Source organism: Pseudorca crassidens, chromosome 1, assembly GCF_039906515.1.
Source record: "Pseudorca crassidens isolate mPseCra1 chromosome 1, mPseCra1.hap1, whole genome shotgun sequence".
In the NCBI taxonomy this organism is placed as follows: domain Eukaryota; kingdom Metazoa; phylum Chordata; class Mammalia; order Artiodactyla; family Delphinidae; genus Pseudorca; species Pseudorca crassidens.
The window spans coordinates 73,298,813-73,322,926 of record NC_090296.1 but is presented as its reverse complement, the minus strand read 5'-3'; the positions used below and the strand labels follow the sequence as shown (position 1 = coordinate 73,322,926).

General features: G+C 46.6%; 1 protein-coding gene across 4 annotated transcripts in view; it reads right to left on the bottom strand.

The window, feature by feature from the left end:
- Nucleotides 1–22,438, bottom strand: part of STXBP6 (syntaxin binding protein 6) — a 280,731-nt gene extending 258,293 nt beyond the window's left edge. Inside the window, exon 1 of one of the 4 annotated variants that reach the window (XM_067738940.1) lies at nucleotides 22,156–22,438. The gene's annotated coding sequence lies outside the window, so the exon portion shown is untranslated. Of the gene's footprint in view, nucleotides 1–21,461; nucleotides 21,537–21,619; nucleotides 21,868–22,155 lie in introns of those variants that run through there. The other 3 variants (XM_067738987.1, XM_067738957.1, XM_067738947.1) reach the window with 3 other exon arrangements.
- Between the last annotated feature and the right edge of the window lie 1,676 nt (nucleotides 22,439–24,114).

Sequence of the window (24,114 nt, the reverse complement as noted above, 5' to 3'; positions counted from 1 at the left end):
TTTTTTTTTTAACACACATAGAAATCCCTAGTGGTACAGTGGTTAAGAATCCATCTGCCAATGCAGGGGACACAGATTCAAGCCCTGGTCCAGGAAGATCCCACATGCCGCGGAGCAACTAAGTCCATGTGCCACAGCTACTGAGCCTGCGCATAGATCCTGCAAGCCACAACTACTGAGCCTGTGCGCATAGAGCCCTTGCTCCGCAACTAGAGAAGCCACTGCAATGAGAAGCCCGCACACAGCAACGTAGAGTGGCCCCTGCTCGCTACAACTAGAAAAGCCTGCGCGCAGCAACAAAAGACTCAACGCAACCAAAAATAAATAATTAAATAAATAAAATTTATTTTAAAAACCCAGAAATACCAAAGGCAGAAAAATTGTCCAGGGACCTTGGAAGGTGCTTTTGTTTGCATGTTAGTTGGCACAGCGGTAGTTTTCTAGTAAACATATCTGATTTGATCCTGACAACAACTCAGGAGGTTGGTAAAGCAAATTATTACCATATTTCGTCAAATCTAAGAAATCACTGATTCTAAGATGCATCATTTTATGCACCACTATATTAAACAAAAACACCACAAATTAAACCATAACATATAATGCACTATAAAACACATCTTGGGCTTCCCTGGTGGCGCAGTTGGTGGCGCAGGTGGTTGACAGTCCGCTTGCCGATGCAGGGGACACTGGTTCGTGCCCCAGGCCGGGAGGATCCCACATGCCGCGGAGCGGCTAGGCCCGTGAGCCATGGCCACTGAGCCTGCGCATCCGGAGCCTGTGCTCCGCAACGGGAGCAGCCGCAGCAGTGAGAGGCCCGCATACCACGAAAAAACAAAACAAAAACAAAAACACATCTTGTTTTAAGATAAAAATGTATGTCTTAGAATCTTTGAAAAACATTATCATAAGACTCATTTTTCAGATAAGGAACCAGAGGCTCAAACACTTGACCAAAGTTATAATTAACAAGATGAAGAATGGACTTGAACCCACAGGGATCAGTTTCCTAATTTGTCTTTCCCCCAGTCTAGCCCCTGGGTCTGAATGACCTCTAGGATTTCTTCTGGGGCCCCCAAAGCTTTTCTGATACAAAGGTGGTAAAAGAAATCAGAACTGAATCAACTCAATAAATGCTTTAAAACTGACATGGATTCTTAAGACTGAGAATAATTTAGACCTTGACTTTTCCCTAACGCCTAGACAGCCTAGGAAATACTGCTAGCATAAACAGCAGTATATGCCAGGTGTGTAAGAAAAAGATTACAGCATTAATTTCAGTGCTAATTCAGTAGGGTCGACACAAAACTTACAGGTGACTACTGATTTTAAGTATGAATCACAAGATGATTCTCACTTGTGAGATGATATTACTGGGCATCTAGTCAAGGTAAAACTTTCATTCTTTCATAATAAAATATGCCTATTTAATGGTTTTGTTTCTTTCTTTGTTTCAAAGATAACCACCTGGAAATGTGCCATGTTATACCTAATGACTGCAAAGCAAATGTATAAGCCTAAGAGTTCCAGTCAGTCTGTGCAAGAAGCCTTTTGATTTCAACACCTAACGTCCTTTAAAAAGGAAATTTGTTACAAAAAGCCAAGAAATTTGGTGTGAGATCTGAATAGGACAGAACAGGCTTAATTCATGACTTTTTAAAAAAATTTAAATCTAACTGTTTTGCATTTTGTATTCCCACAGCACTTAGTGCTGTGTCCTAAACATAGAAACTGCCTAATAAGTACGCATGATGAGATATACAACAAGAAAAACGACAGCCCCTCTGTTTTCACAAATGTTTCTTCTTCCTAGGACTGTGCTTGCTCTGGAGGAGAAAGTTTAGCAAATTCTTGGTGGTGCCTATTGTGAGCTTATCAAATTTAATACTGCAAGTCCTCAAGGAGCTGACAGTCTAACCAAGTACAAGTATAAAAGATATGCTGGTGGCAGATTACCTTTAAGTATGCTCAGTATCTGGACAGTATATTAAAATGTTTTAATATCACTTTCAAGCAGGAATGAATATAGAATTAGGAGAGCTGGTATAGCCGGTTGCTGGATATGACCTTGGGCAAGTCACTTCTTGAAATGTTTCCTTAGTTATTACCTACCCATCCCCCAAGGCTACTGGAAAAGAAATTAAGGCTGGAGAAATCTTTTGAAAACCCTAAAGCACTATACAATATAAGTATTATAGGACTATTGCCCAGAATATTTCAATGAATTCTTTTGGGGGTCCCTTAAGATAACGTTAGAGGGCTCTTACTAAAATGTGAACCCAATCATTCATTCCCAGGTTTAAAGAATCTTTACTGCCAAAGGATAAATTCTTAACTATTTAGCTTGGTAGATAAGGCTCTTCAAAAACTGGCTCCTCTGCAGCCCCATCTCTGGCTTTACTTTTCAAAGACCACAGCAAATACACAACTGCTCCTTGATTACATTCTCTTCCACATTTCTTTACCTTTGCAATTTTGGTGACGTTTCGGGCTCTGATTATCCCACCACAGGCAGGAATCCACAGACTGAGCACCTTCCGCATCATTATGAGTCTCTGAGCTTCTCCAGGGCAAAAAGAGCCAATGCCTCATTCTTCCCAATTCCTAGTACAAAGCCACAGCAGCTCATTAAATACTGCTTGAGTGACAGACAAAGGAGGTCCTCATTTGCATGCCACACAAAGATGGTACCCAGGAGAGAATCTCAAGGGAAGGCTGTCAAAAAAAAAAAAAAAAAAAAAAAGGCTTAGGGCTTCCCTGGTGGCGCAGTGGTTGAGAGTCCGCCTGCCGATGCAGGGCACACGGGTTCGTGCCCCAGTCTGGGAGGATCCCACATGCCGCGGAGCAGCTGGCCCCGTGAGCCATGGCCGCTGAGCCTGCGCGTCCGGAGCCTGTGCTCCGCAACGGGAGAGGCCATAACAGTGAGAGGCCTGCGTACCGCAAAAAAAAAAAAAAGGCTTAGAGGCCCTAATAAAAATACTACAGGCCCACATCTCTTACCCAAATCCCATACAGCCAAATGTGTTTCGGAATGCAAAAGTTTTAACATTTTAGAAATGTAACGTGTACTTTATGCTCCCCGTAAAGTGTAGGTCAGCACCTCATACTCAAACACAGTAATACCTCTGCAGCGAAACTGACGATAACCACACTAAACAAGATAAATGAAGAATATAAATAGACTCTTGCTCAAGGGAGGTCTTGCTGCCAAATGGATTACAAGAGCTTTCTGAGCACCTTGGAATTAGAGAGAAGGGATGGGGGGTCCGCATCACCAGATGTGTGTAGATGGTTCCCATTCATTTCCTCATCTGCTCAGAAATTCACTACGGCAGGACTGACCTATATTAGGCAACAAAGAAAACTGGCCACTACCCAAACAGCAACATGGGCTATAAAATATTCTGAGGAGAAGGGGCTCAGAGGCACATGCAAAGAGTCTTTATCACTGGCAACTGTAGTAGCTTCTAAGAACATTAAGGGGGAAAAAAAAAACAGTAATCATTGCCGGATCCAGCACTGCAAGACCAGGTGAGAAAAGCAGCGCAGGAAATGAACCAGGAAATGAACGTATGAATGACTGTGTAAATAAATACTATTAGAAACTCCTACCACTGATTTCTAAATGTATCTCCAATAGTGGGGGCAGAAATGTACACATACAAACAATGGCCAAAATCAACCAAAATTAAGCTGTCCCAGACCAACACAACTTGCTTCCATATCAAAATAGAAACAGCAATGCATGTCCCCTGCTCTCTAGAACATCAGGAAAGAATTACACTTTTTGCAAATAATATATAGATACAGGCATCTATCACATATATTTTTTAAACAACTAGAAAGACTCCCACGAATGCCTTGCATGAAAAATTTGTTTTAGAACCAAGTGCTTTCCTAAGAAACTGATAAGTGCCTTTCTTTCTAAAAAGTACTAAGTAAGTAGGAAGACAAAAGAGATGACATAATCCCATTTCCAGTGAATCCTAACACCCGGACACACATTTTGTGGTTACCTATGAATCTACATTTCTTATTCAGGGTGTGGGAGAACATTTATACCAGGCACCTCAATTCTATCAGGCAATAGAGGCCGACGGTAATAGCAAGAGCTACCATTTACCCTACTGAGCCCTCACGACAGACAAGGCAGGGTGTTGAGCCCTTTGAAAGTCTCAATTGATCCTCACATTAAAAATAGAACCTACATTATAGGATATCATTTTACACATAAGAAACTGGATCTTTCAGTAAAAATCCCAGAGCTTTTAAGAAGGAAAGCCAAATGACTGCAATGTCATCTCTTGCCAACTACATGGTTTCTACTCTGAAAAAAAAAAAAAAAAAGGCACAGCTCATTCTCCGTAGCACATACTTCTATCCTCTACTATATATACAGCTTTTTCAGTAACTATGTAGTATAAGCAACTCCTGTCCCCACCTAGAGCTTTTCCCATGTATCCCAGCTGAAAATACGCTCTCTCTCCTTTCTCAGAAGTTCTCTTTGAATGTGCCCCACCCATCCATCCATCCATCCATCCATCCATCCATCCAACCATCCACCCTCTTTTGGGTACCTATCATACACCAGGCACCATGCTAAGATACAAGATGTACAAGTCACAGTCCCATCCCTCAAATGTTCAGTCTAGACATGCAAGCAAATAATCACACTTGAGCATGATAAGTTATATACGGCACAGGAGTAGCACAGACCAACTCTGCCTCAGGGTACAAGTTCAGTGGTCACAGAAGATTTCAAAGAGGTGGTATCTGAAGAGTGATTGCAAAGATACAAGACAGACAGGAGGAGAAGGGCATTTAAGGACAAAAGAATGAAAACGAATGATGCTACCAGGGTACTTCATGCCATCCAGAATAGTATCAAATGACAACGGAGAGAGAAAGCCGGGACAGAAGGATGGAGATGGCCAATAGAGAAGCAAAGGTCAACACACCCTAGTCCCCAAAGACCAGTCTTCTGTGCCTGTCTGAGCTCAGCACCTAAGACAGCACCCCGCCCCCACAGGTGGGAGAAAAGGGAGGACGGGGCAGACACATGGGCAAAGGGAGCCAAGGTACTCATCAACTCACCAGGAGAGCCTGGCCACCTCTGCCCAACATGTTTTCCAACTCTTCTCTTAGTACCCTTACTGTTACCCCATAAGCCCTGTGGATTCTAAGCACTAGTGTCTTGGTGTGTTTGTTTGTTTGTTTTTTCTTGAAGCCAGTATCTGCCAGTTAATCATGACTTTGAGACCTTGAGTTGAGGATAAGATGCTATTCTGTCAAAGGTTCTCCATCCTGAGGGTCAGCTCCAAGAGCAGCACAGAAAAAAAGACATGCTCACTGAGCTGGGCAGAAGAAGAGAGAACTGATTTTAAATAGACAGCTTTTAAAGAGAAATAGGTCATAGATCAACAGTCACAGAGAGCATCAATATACCAGGGCACAGTGAGGACTGACAGAGCTGACGGGTTCTTATCCACTCCTCCCAGGCCTTTAAAGCAGTAATCCCCATGAGTTCTGAAAGTGCTCATCTGATTCACGGAGTCCAATCTCCTCTTTAAAAGAAAAAAACAAAACAAAACCTCTGTTGCTATATAATGTGTTCTTTATTTTTAATTTAAGTGGATTTAAATGAACTGTTATGAGAATTTTCTGACGCCCTATATGATAATTAGACACATCCTGATTTCCTACACAAACTCAGGGTGAAAAATCATGAGTCCAAGGATTCATCCTTCACAAAGGCCAAGATAATAGAGAAAGGACAGTGTGTTTCAACACAGATACAGTCTCCTCCGAGTGGAAATTTGACCAGATCAGCCATAAAGTATTGGTATACTTCAAAATTATTTATTCATACATACAAATAATAGTGTCAAATTCAGTAAATATTATTTATACAGCTATAAATTTTTATATTAATTTTAGAACAAGAGAAAGTCATGGCTTGGTTCTCCCCTTGTACTGGATCATTTTAAAGCTTTGGTTACCATAAAGCAAGGAAACAACTGCTAAGAGACAATGACCTTAAACTGAAAGCTAGATTTTAAAACAAAGAATCGTAGGAATATTTTACAGTTCTAGAAAATCACAGTGAGCTGAGAAACAAAAGCCTGGAATTAAAGAGTCCTTGGTTTACTACTGATTCATGGTAGAACTGTACAGCCTTGGTGTCCTCATCTGTAACGTAAGGGAATTAAGAAAGCCTTAGGTATTCACTGAAGTGAGTTCCTTATTCCCAAAGCAAGAGGCTTATTAAAACAAATCAAAACAAAAAACCTTCGAGGAAAACATTTTAGGATAAAAAGAACTTTAGACACCTGCAGCTGTAAGATAACACAGGTGAGAAATGTTTACTGTCGCTCTGCCGGAGACTGTGACCTACATCTTAGTAACACATCCAGGACCTAGTCATTTAGTTACACCCACTCAAAAAATAAAGACGTGGCGGACCTTTTTACCCCTCCCATCACAATGCATAACTTGTGTTTACTCAGTGCACTGTAAAATTCAAAACAGAAAGCACTACTTGTAAGTTTCTTTCTTTTGGCAGGAAGTGAATAAGTTCCCATGTCCCCCAGCCAAGTCCAAATCTGAGGTGTTCAACCTGCACACATGCATGGGATCATATAATCTGCTAGGAAACAGGTAAAGATGCTGCATCAGGTATCCACAGTCACTGGGGGACAAGGGCAACACCTGGCTCTTCACACCTGCTCTAGAATACTCTACAGGAATTAAATGTGATAGGAAAATGAGTATCTTACCAGGAGAAGTTTTCATTAAAATTTCCTCACATTTTTTTTCTCAGATGCCTCATTTTATCCAGGGAAAGCTGTGTGACTATGAATGAAATCAAATTCTAATTTGTTTAGGAAATGGTTTGGTTATCTGATTACCCACAGCCCAGAGCTTTGCCCTGAAAAGCAAGGCTACGCAGGATCTAAGGTGCTAAGAATAAAGAAACCATCAAACGAAGAAACCATTCTACTGTGCAGTCTCAAAAGAAGTCCAGAGGCTTCCTTACTGCTTTGAGACAGAAAAATAGGTTGTAGTTTCTACGTTCTGGGTACTCAACTTTGAGACAACATTCCAAAGCTCAGTGGAAGGGGGTCAGCTTGTTGGGGTCCATGAGACAGGAAGGGTGAGAACAAGCCTCTGCGATGGCCAAGTATATTTTTGTGTCTCTCCCAGGCCCTTCACATCTCAGGGCCTGCTGGATTCCCCAGGGTCTATCTGAAAGCAATCCACCCAGGACACTCTTTCCAGGAATCATTTCTGAAGGTCTTCATTACACACCAAAAGCCATTAACCCACTCTGTTTCAGAGAAAACTAATGGGTGATTTTTCCCTTAAGATCAGGAATGAATGAATATTAAAGAATTCAGCAACATTCTGCCTCTTCTGGTCAGATTTTCTGTAAGTGCTCATCTGGAGAAAGACTCTCTACATAAAATAAAGTTTCCAACAGTGACAATATTCATGAACACATCCTAGAGTATTTCCTGGGTGGCTTGCCTGCCACTTAAAAGGAAGAGCAGGGCTTCCCTGGTGGCGCTATGGTTGAGAGTCCGCCTGCCAATGCGGGGGACACGAACGGAAAGATCCCACATGCTGCGGAGCGGCTGGGCCCGTGCGCCATGGCCACTGAGCCTGCGCGTCTGGAGCCTGTGCTCCGCAACGGGAGAGGCCACAACAGTGAGAGGCCCGCGTACCGTGAGGGAAAAAGAAAAAAGAAGAGCAAAGTAAAGCCTACAAGTCAGACTATCCTGGGCAGGACATGGGCCAGGATACTGAAAGGCCCTCAGCTGCTCCCCTAAACAGCAGGAGCCACAGGAATCGTGGGGTTTTTTTAATAAATTTTTTTATTTTTTATTTATTTACTTTTGGCTGCGTTGGGTCTTCCTTGCTGCACGCGGGCTTCCTCTAGTAGTGGTGAGCGGGGGCTACTCTTCGTTGCGGTGCGCGGGCTTCTCATTGCAGTGGCTTCTCTTGTTGCAGAGCACGGGCTCTAGGTGCAAGGGCTTCAGTAGTTGTGGCACGTGGGCTTCAGTAGTTGTGGTTCGTGGGCTCCAGAGCACAGCTCAGCAGTTGCGGCGCATGGGCTTAGTTGCTCCACAGCATGTGGGGTCTTCCTGGACCAGGGCTCGAACCTGTGTCCCCTGCATTGGCAGGCGGATTCTTAACCACTGCGCCACCAGGGAAGCCCAGGAATCGTGTTTGGAAATGAGTGCCCTGAAGCCTGAGTTCTCCTCTCCTCTCCCAACCCCCACCAGGAAGAGGACCCACCCAGATCCCAGGGTCTATAACAGGACAGGGTGGAAACCAGACCTTCGCCATCAGCACACGGTGTTCTGGCTGCAACAATTTTGATTCCTCTAACACTCATCAGAGGCGAGGCAGGGTGGGGAAAAGGAAAGGGTACTAGTGGCCCTCAAGTAAGACAGAGCTAGGTTTGACTCCTCAATCACGCTGTCTTTCCCTTTCTAAGTCTGACTTTTCATCTACAAAGTAGGAATACTCACAACAGTTAGTACTTCATAGGTTACTATAAAGATGAAAAGAGATCAGGAAACTCAGGCATTGAGCGCAGTGCTTTCCTCCTTCCTGCTCACCTTCCCTCCCCCTACAGGCAAGCCTTACAAATAATGTTTTGTTTTTTAAGTCACCCATGAAGCACCCTCCTTATTCACTGGGCTGGGTTCTGAGAGGTCTGCTGCTGTTTCCCCAAATCAAATACATTCTCAAAGGGCATTTTGAAAGCAACTAAAAATATCCAAAACAATATACTCAAAGCAATTCCAAAAATGTTTTCAGCAATACTTTTGGAGTTGGTCTACAATCTTCCAGAGTGACGGTCTGTAAAAGGCAAACATTTAGAAGTGAAGTGCTTTCAAGCTTTCAGGTGATCTCACAACTTGACAATTGCCCTGAGCCACAGAGCCCGGGGCTCCTCAACTTGGCAGCAAGTTCCCTGCTAAGGGTTTTATGCCTCTGCCTATCCTCAGCCTGCTGGGCCTCCTGCAGGAGGGGATCTCCAGAAATTACCTCTGAGAATATAATCCGATCTCACTCACAGGTGATTCCCATCACTATAGATTTCAAGGATTTTTCATAGATGTTTTCATTTTGTTTTTAAAAGTGAAACAAACAACACAATTGAAAAATAGGCAAGGGACTTGAACAGGCACTTCACAAAAGCAGATATCCAAATGCCAAATATACAGGCAAAGACACTAAGCTTCCAATGGTGATAAGAGAAATGCAAGTGAAAATCATAATGAGAGCCCTCTATACCACATCAGAAAGGCTAAGATTAAAATGACCTATCAGGGGCTTCCCTGGTGGCACAGTGGTTGAGGATCTGCCTGCCAATGCAGGGGACACGGGTTCGAGCCCTGGTCTGGGAAGATCCCACATGCCGCGGAGCAACTAGGCCTGTGAGCCACAACTACTGAGCCTGCGCGTCTGGAGCTTGTGCTCCGCAACGAGAGAGGCCACGACAGTGAGAGGCGTGCGCGCCGCGATGAAGAGTGGCCCCTGCTCGCCGCAACTAGAGAAAGCCCTCGCACAGAAACGAAGACCCAACACAGCCAAAAATAAATAAATAAATAAAATTGAAAAAAAAAAGACCTATCAAAGTAAGTATTGGCAAGAATGTGGAGTAATGGAACGCTCACTCACACCAGATGGGACTATAAATTGGAAGGGCCATACTGGAAAACTCTTTGGCGTTATCTGCTAAAGGCAAACATAGTCACATCAAAGGAACCAGGCATTACAGAAACACCCACATACGCACACACCACAGATGCATACCTATGGGCACCACCAAAAACATACACACATGGATGTTCACAGCAGCATTATTCGTAAGAGCCAAAAACGGGCAACAATTCCAATGTCCATAATCAGTAATTGCAGTGTATTTATACGATGGAACATAACCCAGCTACTGCTGCGTGAACAACATGGATGAATCTTACAATGTTGAGGAAAAGAAGTTAGACATAAAAGAATACAAAAGGACCAGCGTATTTACGGAAAACTCAAAAACAGGCAGAGGTGATCTACAGTCTTAGAAGCCAGGACAGCGGTACCATGGAGGAGGAAGTAACGGGAGGGGACGCACCGGAGGAGAGATTGCAGGGTGCTGGTGGCTCTTCCTCTCTCGAGCTGTGTTAAGAATAAATGGGTGTGCTCTTGGAACAGAAATTCACGACACCGCACCCATGGAATCTCGGCCTGTTTCTACGTTAAGTTAACCTTCAAAAAAGTCATTTTCTTTAAAAAGCAAACCCACCTGGATGCCTCCTCCTTGCAAAGCCAAACAGGGCAAACTGATTTAATTAAGCAGTCAGGTCGGGTAAGAAGAGCAAGAGACATCAGGCCACACCGCCTCGCCGTGCCTGCTCCCAGCTCCCTCCCTTGTGAGTCTGTGGCTCCCAGGGAGTTTGACTCCCTGAGTCTCACGACTCATCAATCAAAAACAGCTGGGTAATTAGGAGACTCAGATGAGATAGGAGAGCACTTCGTATCTGTACCACTGGTATCCCAACATTGGTTCCTAGGACTGTGGCACCTACCGTAGCAGATGCAGCTGGAGAGCAGGCAGAACCTGGGGAGACTCAGGGAGATTTTGAGGAGCTTCGGGGGTTACTTTCAAGAGTTTTAGGGGCCAGTAGCATAGGTTCTTTGTGAAATTTCATATCAACTCAAACAGGAGTTACTGTACTTTGTATTCTCTCTGCTGGATCCCTAGAGCCACTCTGTAGCTTTCCATCATAAAGAGAGCACTTTTCAGGTCACGTTTGAAAATGATGCGCACGCTTCCTTTCGGAACATCAAATTTCCTTTACTCTCAGTTACGTTCTCATTCTGTCTCAAGCTTCTGCCTTCATGAGACTTCCAATCTTGGTGGGTCTCTCTCTAGATGTCTTAAGTCTCCTCTGGGCCCTGGGTTAGGAATCAGGCCTGTTCAGCTATTCAGTGCTTGGAATAGCAGGTTTGACCTCGCACAGACTCAGGGCTCCTTTAGAGCCCTGGGTCAAGGACAAGCAGCCTCAACATTCCTGGAAGCCTGTGAGAAGAATCCCAGGCCCCCCCACCTCGGTCCCAGTGAATCAGAATCTGTGCCTTAACAGGATGCCCAGGAGATTCACCTGCACTTAAAGGTTTGAGAGGCACTGACCTAGGTCACACTGCCTGTCACCTGACAAACTGAGAGGCCCAGGGCTGGAGGTCATAGCCTCACCCAGGTAGTGGAGTTCATTCTAACAACCCCTCTGTGAACGGCCTCCCCGCAAGGCGGGGCCCAGACGAATGGGCCATGGTGCTGTACCTGTTTTCCAAATCCAGGGTCACATTTTCCTGGAACTTGGGAGTGGGCAGAAAAGGGCAGAGGACAAAGGAGGCGGGGAGAAGGGAAGACAGAAAAGGTGTGCCTGCCCTCATTTCTCTGCAGCGCTCAGGAAAGCCGGGGTGGGACGGGGGTAGGGGTGGGGAGAAAGGTAATATTGGAACACGGAGCAGGCAGGAGAGGGGTGTCTACTGAAGCTTAGCCAGGCTTGTCTTGTCCATGAGAGCAGGAACCCTGAGACTGGGGCACCTGGTTCACCTGCAGCTCTCTACGCGGCAGCATTGGGGTCTTACACAAGTCGCGTTGAGACAGGCTGGGACCCGGGACCCTTTGCTGCAGTGCTTGCACCTGGACAAACACCTCCTTGAGCAACAAAATGCAAAGAAACTATAAGGGACTAAAAACTACATGAAAGCACAGTCGTGGCAAATTATGGACAAGATACAAAAAGACCAAAGACCCAAGCGCCACTTCTGAAGAGCCCGGAGGAAAAACAGGGTGGGAGGAGCAGAAATAGGATACTGCGCATGCCCCCTGCACTCAACACCACCAAAGGGGTGGGCAGACCGCCTAAGCCCCCCTCCTGCCCAACCCTCACGCCATGTAAGGAACCAGCTCGTCTCCCCCTTGGGGAGTGAACAAGGGAAACTGTTACTTGTTTTCTCTCCCCCCCGTTGCAGCAGGGGCCCCAGTAAAGCCTTACCTGAATTTCTTTTCTGGCCTCTTATCAATTTCTATTGATTAACGAAGGCCAAGAACCCTGGCTGGTATCAACATGACCTCTCCATGCCTGTTTTTTGAACTGTAAAATAGGGATAAGTAATAGTACCTACCTCTGAGAGTTGTTGGGAGGATGAAAGGAATCAGTATCTGTAAAGTGCTTAGAACCATGTACTATGGAAGCACCTAATCACCTCTAGGGAAACATTATTCAAATAATATATGAACAGAAAAATTAATAGACAGGAAGGGGGAATCCCAGGAGAAAGCAGCTGTCCAGCTCAACATATTTTTATTGATTCTCTCCTGCATGCCAGACACACACACAGATCCCAGTCTCTGGAGGAGTTCACAGTCTGGGGTGGGGGGGTTTGAAAGCAAGGCTGTTCATAAACAAGATTTCTGAGTTCAGCATTCCCTGTTCCATTTTTAAAAGTCAACCACCAGATAGACCAGCGAGTGTGTGGTTGGCAAGGTCAGAAAAGGATCTGATTAAACGGAGAAAGTCTCACTTTCCAGTGGATGAAACTGGGAGAAATGTCCACTTTATCAGCACTGAGCTCTTTATATAAGCACCAAATTTCTACCTTCAACTTATTTTTTAAACTACTGTTACAGTTGCATAAGGATTTAATTTTAAAAGGACTTACTTCAGGGACACCCAGCTTTCTACACCCAGCTCCTTATTGCTACTTAATGATAGGGTAAATTAAATTCTTCAGGAATAATATTAACTTCTCAACCACTAGATACTGCTGGCTGTCACCTTGGACTGTGTGAGGCGACATATTCCTAGAAAGTCGAAAAACAAAGACCAGCACTGACATACACCCTCTCTGACCAACAGTGGTTATGAAAGGTGGTTACAGGGTCACACATGTATTCACTCGCCTGAGATCATTCCCACTTCCACCGTCGGGAAGGACAGTGCTGTGCCGGTGAGGCCTAGTGTATTTGGCTTCAACTCTGATATCTTCTCTTTGATTACTAATGTTGGCACAGCGTGGGTTTAAATGCTTAGCCCCGGCTCTGTAACAAAGTGGCCCTTTTCTTCAGGGCCATTGGGCACTAAAGGCCCACACCTGCCAATCCACAAAACAGTCCAACAAGGTGAAATAGGGCAAAATTACCATCCTTAGGAAAGCAGTGAATCTCAGGCTGTGGAGACTGGAAACTCGTTTGATTTACTGCACTTGAGGCTTTGTTCAAATCTTACAAACCGTGTGTAATTTTTTCCCCAGGGGAAAATGAAAAGGATGCATCAACGTCACTGAAACAAAACACAATCTCTTATCTCCTCCCACTTTGGATGATGACAAAGGAGACAGAAAGAGAACAAAAGTTAACAGGCCACCGTAACCCTGAGACAATGCCCTCGCCTGAGCCGGCAGTGCTGAGCGATGGTCCACACTTTACAGAGGCCCGTCATCTTAGGGTGCCCTCACAGGTGCTATTCATTTGAGCCTCAAACCAAGCCCATGAGGCAGGCCGGCCAGCAGGAACTGGTCCCAAATAACAGCAGAGGAAACTGAGGCTTGGTGAAGGCAGTGACCCAGGGTCCAGGTGCCAGGATTTAGCTCCCAATTCTTCCTCTTCCATTGTTTCCCATTCACCTAATTCAACCAAACCTTTCCAGAGTTGAATAGACTCACCGAAGGTAAACTAATGAAATGCCCAGATTTTCTACAGCCAACAATGAAGCGAATATTTTCAACCTAATCCCAAGAAACGTTCACTCCCGCTGTGAATGAAACTCAACGGTGTGCATTTTAGGTCGCTTTATCGCCTCCCGTCTGCATAAGAGATGAAAATCAGTAAGTGATGGGGGGAAGGCAGCCAGGCAAGGATGGGCTGAGACCACCACACGAAGGAAACTTAGCACCAACTGAGCAGCTCAGGGCTGCCTTTCTGGTCAAAAAGAAACCAACTCCATGATAGCAGATTCAAGACCCAACACCTTGGACTTCCCTGGTGATGCAGTGGTTAAGAATCTGCCTGCCCGTGCAGGGGACACGGGTTCGAGCCCTGGTCCGGGAAGATCCCATGTGCCACGGAGCAACTGAGCCCACGTGCCACAACTACTGAAGCCCGTGTGCCTAGAGCCCGTGCTCCCCAACAAGAGAAGCCACTGCAACGAAGAGTAGCCCCCGCTCGCCACAACTAGAGAAAGCCCGTGTGCAGCAACGAAGACCCAACACAGCCAATAATAATAAATAAAATAAATTAAAAAGAAAAAGACCCAACACCTTGACTGAAAGTCAGCCAGACTCAGCTGAGACTAGCTCTGTGACTTTACCAAAACTATGGTAATTTAAGAATCAATATGCAAATTTACATTGTTCTGAGGATGATTCATGCCCTTCTCCCCTACAGCCTCTCCCCCTACCCCCACCTCACCCACACAAATCAGAAAACTTTTCGAAGCTCTTGGCTTTCTTCCATATACTTTTTCCTTAGTCCTAACAGTGGGATTCTTAGCCCTTGTGGGACGAGAAGGCAAAGAACATTAAACGTTCCAGGTGCATCATATTAGGTACTTGTCTACAAGCTAGGTCTCCCTCTGATCTTACAGATAAGAAAACCATGGCTCAGGTGTTAACTACCCCACCCGAGTTCCCACAACAAATCAATGGTGGAGCCACATTTCACATTCAGCTCTGTCCCACGCCATTGCCATCTTCACACTGTATTAGCTTCTACTCACAGAATGATCCGTGGACTGGCAGCACATGCATCAGTGGGAGTTTGTTATAAGTGCAGAATCCCAGACCCCAACCCCTACTGAATCAGAATCAGCACCTTAACAAGATCCCCAAGTGCTCTTGTCCACGAGTTGGAGAAGCACAGCTAGGCTACACTACACTGTTAAAGGGAGTAGAAAGTCTCTACCAAGGGAACAACTGTTCCAGTGGTGTTTAACCTCATTTAGCATCATGACTCTTGCACCCAAATACACCGATGCTCGTGTAGTGCCAAGTACCACATGAATCCTGTTTAATACAGAGACTTTTTTTTTTTTTTTTTTTTTTTTTTGGTACGCGGGCCTCTGACTGTTGTGGCCTCTCCCGTTGCGGAGCACAGGCTCCGGACGCAGGCTCAGCAGCCATGGCTCACGGGCCCAGCCGCCCCGCGGCATGTGGGATCTTCCCGGACCGGGGCACGAACCCGTGTCCCCTGCATCGGCAGGCGGACTCTTAACCACTGCGCCACCAGGGAAACCCCAGAGATTTTTTTTTAAGGACAGTGTTGACACAGTTCCACTAACAACTTAGAAGATGATGCTAAAACGTCTACCACAGTCAAATCTTAAGGGAGAAGCTAAACATAAGCTGCCCGGTCAGCCCTGCCCACTGCCCTCTAGTGGATCACAGCAACGAAGCCTAAATATGGAGTTAGTCCCCAGAGCAAAGCCCAGAAACACACTCCTCTCTGAAGGTCACAGGGTATTTGCCATGAAAACGATTCCACTGACTCAGAAGCAACTTGGCACACGACCCTCTTAATTCAGAGGAAGGACTTTGGGATGAAAGAGTAACAGAAAAATCCTAAAAGATCCAAAGACAAACAAGGAGAAAGGAATTATCTAGTTACCTTTTTTTTACCCAAGAGCAGAAAATTTGCTCTGAAACTGATAGCCTATTCCTGCATCTCTCTCTCTCCACGTTTTTCTTATTATTCTCCTTTCACTCTACCCCCAGTGGCATTCTTACTGTTTTTCTTTTAGTTGAGATATTCACTATAAAAGTCACCCTTTTAAAGTGTACAATTTAGTAGTTTTAATGTATTCACAATGTTTTAATGTATTCATAAAGTTGTGCAACCATTCCAGAATATTTTCATCACCCCCAAAAGAAACCCCATGTCCATCAACAGGCCCTCCCATTCTTCTTGCCCTGCCCCCCAGCTCCTGGCAACCGCTAATGTAACTTTTTGGATTTGCCAAAAAGTGGAATTGGTCATGGGCTACCCTGATGTTTAACATTTTGAGGAGGAACTGCCTGTTTTCCAAAGCAGCTGCACTATTTTCCATTCCCATCAACAATGTAATGTAGGAGGGTTCTGATTTTTCCACATCCTCACCAACATTTGTTATTATACATCTTTTTGATCAAAGCCATCCTGATGGGTGTGAAGTGGTACCTCACTGAGGTTTTGATTTGTATTTCCCCAAGGACTAATAATGTTGAGCATCTTTTCATCCCCTTATTGGCCATTTGTATATCTTACCTGAAAAAACAAATGTATATTTAAATCCTTGGCCCCTTTTTTTAATAAATTTATTTATTTCATGTGTGTATTTTTGGCTGCATTGGGTCTTCGTTGCTGCGCGCAGGCTTTCTCTAGTTGCAGCGAGCGGGAGCTACTCTTCGTCGCGGTGCGCGGGCTTCTCACTGCAGTGGCTTCTCTTGTTGCAGAGAACGGGCTCTAGGCACTCGGGCTTCAGTAGCTGTGGCACGCAGGCTCAGTAGTTGTGGCTCGCGGGCTCTAGAGCGCAGGCTCAGTAGTTGTGGCGCATGGGCTTAGTTGCTCCGCAGCATGTGGAATCTTCCCAGACCAGGGCTCAAACCCGTGTCCCCTGGCAGGTGGATTCTTAACCACTGCGCCACCAGGGAAGCCCCTTGGCTCCTTTATAAATTGGGTTATTTGCCTTTTTATTGTTGAGTTATAAGAGTTCTTGCTTATTTTTGAAACTCCAGTCAAGTTCCCCTCTTCCTGAAAAGCTCTTCCCCCAAATATCCAATATTCTTCAGCTGGACATACATTTGAATTAATCCCTCTGCACCTGGAACCACTACGCTCTGAAAGCCTGGGAACACTTTCTCTCTCCCTTTCTGTCCCATGCACCCCTCCTTGCTTTCAACCTGGGTGCTGTGCCCCCCTTTATCCACAACAAGCTCTCCTGTGGTCACGAGAACTCATCTGCTACTTCAGTGAATTTACAGAATCAAGAAAGAACTTGACGACAGGTTCTTTGACCACTGCCACAGATTCACACAGTCTCCCTCTGTGCTAGGCACATCGCTTGTCTTATGTGCTCTGAAAGGTATTTATTTATATGCAGGCGCAAGTACGACTTCACACTTCTGCTCCCTAACACCAGCAACCTAAAACACCCTTTCTCCTCTCTACAGAAGTGCTACGCATCGTTGCCAGAGTTTTCATAGTCTAGCCCATCCATATAGGCTTCCTCAGCCACCACAGCTTCAAACGGCTTCTCTCTACTCTGAAATAAACAGTAACCACCTGTACAGTCCATGCATCAATTAATATCCATAGCTTATGAATGCCCCTATGTTTTAGAGATAGACCAGGTGAAACCACCCTACCCATAGATGGTGTTAAATAATATATTAGAACTGCTGGGATGTGCTGATTCAGTAAAGCAGTCCTAGAAGCTACACACATAACCTCAAAATGCTCTGGGAAATGTCTGGTTAAATAAATAGAACTAAGTTTCTTGTTGTCGATATCGTTAACTGCAGTCCTTCTCAGAGTCTTTGATACAAGGATGAACACTGAGAATCTCTGAGACAGGGGAAAATAACAGGCAGCGCTTCCAAATTGATTTGACCTTTACAAGACCACACCTATTAACATCCACCTAACAGTATTCTTCCCAGTGCTCTGGGAACTGCTGAGCTAATTGGATGACTGCTCAATTCTATCAGCTGGACAGCAGGAACCACATTTTCTACCCAGGTCAGGAACCAAACTTGCTTTGTTTTAGGATGCCATTCATTGGAAGCCACTGTTAACGTAACAGGTTACAGGAAGAGAAGAAAGAAACCATACATTAAATGTGTTCATAATTTTTCAGACCCATCTAGATTTTTGAAATTGGAAAATGATGAAATGTGAAAAGAAAAAAAAAAAAGGATCTTAGAAATGAGCTAGTGCAGTATAAACTGAGTGTTATTTTAAAAGAATCCTCTAGGACAGTTGAGGAAGAGAGCCTTCCAGTAACTGACCATGACTCTCTAGGACCCAGTAACAGCGCTGATGATCAAAGAGAAATAAAGTTATCAAAATGACTGTCTCACAACAAACTTAGCCAAGGGAGCCAAGATATCAAGTGGTCATGTGCTGAAAAAAGTGAATAACAGTGATAAGGAAAGAAGCTTCCCCACCCTGGAAAAGAAATCCTCCCCGCAAAAAGTAGGAGTAACACCCAAAATATAAATATCAAGTTATGGAAAAGAATTTTAAAATAGAAATTTTCTGTACTCGTGTTAAGTAGGAGAAACCATTTATATCAGTGATTAGTGCATCTAAAGAATTTCAAGCTGAAGGTTGTGTCTACTGAGGGCTGATTGCGGTCAGGAAGACAGGCATGGGCCTTGCAGATTTATCTGCTGGAACACTAAGTGGTACACTTGAGTTTTTGAATAGGTTTCTGATTTACTGATAGGTTTCTCTAGTGCTAATCACTTGAAAACGAAAACAAAGCACAAATGGAAAGCTGAGATAAAGCCTGACAGTCAGCTGGACTCCATTTGGTACAGCAACACAAGAGCCCCTTGGACACACAGTCCACTTGGGTGCTACGTAAACCTTATTTCTGCCCTCGAATATCATCTCGGGAATCTTCCTGACTCCAGCAGGTTCCCGAAGCCTCTCTGATACAAAGCAGCTAAAATTCAAGGCCACAACCTAGGCCACCTTAAGTCATAGTGAACTGTCAGACCTGGACCATAGCTTAGGGGGCAAGGAAGAGATTAAGGTTGGGTTGTGCCCAAACAGTGCTCGATTATAAACTCAGCTACACAGAGCAGCACTGATACTGCACAGCTGCTCCAAAACGTTGGGCTTCCCAGCCCTCAGACAGTGATGGAGGGTCTCCCTCAGTTACGGCCAACAGTACCATCCTCTAGAAGGAATGGAAGGCCTTCACCAGATCTGACCACCACAGGACATCTGTCACCTCCCCCAAAGCTGTCCCTTCAGAGAAGACACCACATTGCAAATTCTTTTTAATCTTGCTCATAAGTGATTCACCTGTTCTCCAATCTTTTTTTGGTTTTTTTTGCGGTACGTGGGCCTCTCACTGTTGTGGCCTCTCCCGTTGCGGAGCACAGGCTCCGGACGCGCAGGCTCAGCGGCCATGGCTCACGGGCCTAGCCGCTCTGCGGCATGTGGGATCTTCCCGGACCAGGGCACGAACCCGTGTCCCCTGCATCGGCAGGCGGACTCTCAACCACTGCGCGCCACCAGGGAAGCCCCCTGTTCTCCAATCTTAAGGTTTAAGCTGCCAGAACTTCTCGAAACCTCCTCTCCACAAACGTCTGAGATCCCCAAAGAAAGGAAATAGGGTAGTTGCTGGATTTATCAATATCAAGGTCACCAATCTCAGCCTATCCAAGAGTGTCCTGGAAACCAGAGGCTAAGTATTTTACAGTATGAAAAGAAGGGGGAACTTCTTTTGTGTAAAATTCATTCATTTGAAAAGCAATCAGAATTATCTACACTGGACAATGAGAAGTGGCACAGGTATCAGAAATAGAAAATGCCTCAGGCAAGTTCCTAAAACGGCCTGAAGAAACCCTGTCTCCATACATGACGTATTAAAATAATGGTGTTTCTGAACAAATCTCACCTCTCTTTACTCTCTCTCACCCCCTAAGTCAGTGATTCTATAGGCATGGTCACTGGACCAGCAGCACTGTCATCACCTGGAACTAGTTAGAGATGCAGATTCTTGGACCCCCTTCCCCTCACCCTAGACGCAGAGAATCAGAGGCTCTGGCAATGCAGCCCAGCTAGCTGTGATTTAACAAGCCCTCCAGGGGACTCTGATGCTCCAGTTTGAGAACCACTACCCTAGGATTAGGGAAGGTGCAGCACCTGCGGGGGGAGGAGGGGTCAGGAGCCTGATTAATCCCTTATTAACTGAGTGAGAGACATCTCACCTGTTCTTGCCTCTGATCAGCACTGGCCCTCAAGCTCACAGTCTGATTCCACTGATGAGGGGTTGAGTCCCTAGTTCAAGGTCACTATTAGAGACCATGCCAGAGCTCCAGCCCCAGGTCTGCTGACTCCTTCATCAACCTCGGATTTCAAACTGGGGCCTTGTTAACATGCCAGTTCTGGGGCCCAGGATTCTGAACATTGATGAGGCACCCCACCACGCTCCCATCTCCTAAACTACACCTCGCTGCTTCCTTCAGATAAATACAAGGACTGGAGCCTCAACCCTTAAAATCAAAAAAGAGATGGATTTAAGGGAAGAGAAAAAAGAAGATAAAGAGCGACTTCCAAAGCCCTGAGAAACCAAACCTTTTGGTGAAGAGTGGGTGGAGGAGAGAAGATTCAGGCAGCTTGTTACAATTAAAAGAAGTAGTTAATTCAAAAAAAAACTGAGTAAAGAGCACAGCCACAGGAAAACACAATTGGTGCTTTAAAGTTTTCTTAGCACTTCTGATGCCCATTATCTCCCCCAGGTCTCACAACAACCCTGCAATGAAAGGAGATAAGGCCACTATTATCCCCATTTGACAGAAGAGAAAACTGAAGTTCATAGTGTCCAACAATTTGTCAGTTAGCATAGTAATCCGACTGTAAACCTAAATCTTGACCTCAGGTCTATCTCACTCTAGAACCTGTGTACCAACACCAGGTGATTTCCACATTTGGAAATCTGCCCCAAAGCAGATTCCCACCCCCACCCTCAGGAAAAAAGCAAAGAGAAGAACATGTAGCAGAAATGGTGATTCCCTAAAACATAATACTTGAGCAGTGTGTAGGTTCTCCTTTAAGAACTTAACACACAAACCCAACAGCCAAGGTGTTCAGTCAAAAGACGGGGGGGAAAAAAAAGAGGCATATTTCTAGCCTGCATAATCATTTCTGGACCAATTCCCACTAGCAGCCTCGGAGGTGAACAGCGGCTCACTGCCAGGCTGAAGCTCCTCCATCCCCCGGTTATGACAGAGCAGCTCTGACTCGTGTGCAGGCAAAACCCCAAAACTCAAAACAAGAAGTGAAAAAAGTGGAGCTAGGAGAACGGTCAGCATCCTCCACATTCTCGTAATCCACATAACGCCAGTTCCAGGGTCCTGGGGTCCCCTGGAACGCACTCTTAGGAGATGGTGGGACGAAGTGGACATTCTTGTGGACCCACCGCCCCTACTCCTTCCCACCCGGTCCCTGAGGAAGAATAACCGAAAGGGGAGAGGGCTCGTTATGAAGTCCTGGGGCTGGAGCCCAAGCCAGATACAGCCCAGGCATCCTCTCCTAAGGAACAGTATGTCAACCCAAACTCTCCACCTGGCCTTCCCCTCCAGGTCCTGTCCTCTGCGAAGATGAGCCGGGTGGGGTTGGTGGAGTGTTGTAAAGCTGAGAAAAGACTAGAGGAAAAATCAGGCCATCCACCTACCCCACGTTCCCCGCCATGTGTGTGAGGCTCCATTCCAGTGCGCACCGTAAGCACTAACTCGGAACCGGGCGCCCTTGGCCACGTCTTAGGTTGAGAAGGGGGCGTCGCCCAGCTAAGCGTCCCGGAGGCAGGGAGCCATTCCCGCCCGGGCAGCCTACCTCAGATTTGGCAGGAATGATTTTCCTAGACGCCAGCCAGGGAAGCGAAGATCTGGGTGATTCGTGGATTTCAGCCGGGGGCGGAGGAACTTAGCCCAGGGGCGCAGCTCCTCCACACTGGGGGCCTCAGGGCGGCACCCGCGGGGCTATCCTACCGCGGGGACAGTGAGGAAAGAAGGGCTCCATCCTCAACTTTTCGGATGAAACTGCTCGGCTCTGCGGCTTGCTCAGCCCTGCCCGCACATCGGGTCCCAGGTTTGGGGAGAACCAGGGACCCGAGTCCCTCTCGGCGCGCACAAAGCAGCTGCGCCCGAGCGCGCGGCCCCCTCTCCCGTCGCTCGCCAACTTGAAAGCATCTCCCTGGGCGCCTGCCTACTCCCTCTGCCCCGCAGCGGCGTCCCCGACCCGGCCACGCGCCTCAGACCCAGCGCTGGGCGCCCCAAACGCCGCAGCTTCTGCAGCCGCATCCTCCACCCTCCGCAACCCCCGGCCTGGCCTCTGCCTCACTCGCCTGGTTCCCCACGCCCCGGCCCTACCTTGCAGCCCGGTTCGTGCCCCGGCAGTGCCAGTGCGCTGCACGCGTCCCAGCCCGCAAGGCTCCTCCCCGGGAGCTGCCCCGCGCGGGGCTCCGGGCTCCGGACAAGGCTCGGCCGGCCCGGGTGCTGGGTAGCCGCCGCTCGCGGCTGCCGCGCCGGCTGCAGCTGCCGCGCGCAAGGGGGAGGCGGGGAAACTCCCGGCAACTCCAACTCCAGGCGCTGGAGCTCCAGCTGCAGCCGCGCGCCCGCCCGCCGCCGAGTGCTAGCGCCTGCGAAGCGAAGCTGCCCGTGCGGCCGCCTCTGAGCATGCCCAGTGCCGCCGTGGGCGAGCCCCAGCGCCCTGGGCCGGGGCAGATGGCCGAGCTGGGGGCCGGGGACCCGCCCCGAGCTCCGGAGAGCCTTGGGTGGGGGAGGGAGGGAAGGGCCGGTGCCGGGGAGGGGACCCTGGAGCAAAGGGCGGGGGAGAAACAGTGAAGGAGGAGGGCCTTGCAAGTTTCACGGGTCGTGGGAAGTTTGTGGGTGAGAAAGGCGAGCTGCTTCTGTGAGCCTCTGCAAGCCTAGAAAGGACAACGAGGAAACATTATTCTCCCCGAGAGAACAAGTGGACCCAGCAGATTGGTTTTATCCAGTGCACTCGTTGCTTCAAGCCTAGGGTCGCCAAAAAAGAGCGAATAGGGCCTGGCCGGCAATGTGAGTGAGTGAAACGGGTAGCAGGCGGCAAACTGGAGAGAGCTCTGAAGGCAGAGCCACTGGGCTGCAAACTCCCGTTGGTATCCTGGAAGAATCGGGGCCTGCTTTGGCTAGAGTTTCTGATTTTTTTTTTCAAGAAATGACAGAGATTTCGATTTTTTTAAATGTAAAATATCCTGGTTTTTCAATCTTGATAACTAATTCAGATTTTAAAAAGCACTCTGGACCAAACAATATATTTGAGTTCCTTCTCTGCTCAACCCCACAGCCAGCCAGTGTGAGGACTGTGATTTCTGCGTTCTTTTACCAAAGAGCAGCTGAGTGCCCACTGCTTTGGGAAGGCGCTGGCGAGTATCCGAGATGATTCAGATTGCCATCAAAGTACGACCAGTTACTAAGGGAAGTAGGTTTTCCAGACAGAAGAGGGTTACAGATAAATGCTGAGGCATTCAAGAAGAGAAGTAAGATACTGATACTAATGTGGAAAGGGGTGTGAGAACTGACTCTTGGGAAACACCTTTAATAAAAGTACCCAAGTGGAAAGTCACCGTAGGATCCATAACAGAACTCTGCTGAGGCATTTTTGGAGTCTGAAAAAGGAAAAAAGGGAAAACCAGTAATATGACCCTGTCTTTATTTTAAATTTTGATGTTTTTCATTTTCTGTATTAATTTTAAAAATATTGCATTAAAACATTTATCTTGAGGATTGGGTTCTTTGATGTCCCGTTAAACTGTGCAGCCCGCCTCATCCTAGCCCAGGCCCTGCTGGGGTGTCAGATGGTGGTACCCCGGTCTGCTTGATTAAAAATATAAGGGGCAAGAAACACCATACTGACATGGGAAAGAGAGCTGGAGTAGTGGATGGGGGCTGAGGCAGAGGACTGGGGTGCCATTTTGTAGAACCTGAACTTCATTTTGTAGGCTGTGTGGAGCTAGCAGATGCTGGGGGAAGAAAGCGACAATCAGAACTGAACTCTAGGAAGATGGGCTGGACTGCAGACCCAGGAAGGTGGTTTGGAGGGGGAGCATGGGAGAAATGGGGATACCTAGGGCATATTCATGGTTGTGGTTTTTTGAAAGTCAGAGGGATTTCCCTAATAAATTCACGTGTCTCTGCTTATTTCTTGTGGTAGGGCTAGCTTGACGCCAACAGGTAGGGCTGCTGCATCTTAGCCTCAGCCATTTTCTACCAGGTTTCCATGGGCAAATGGCTCCACTTCTAAGCTGCACTTTCCTCATCTGTGAAATGGAAAACAGTTCTCATAGC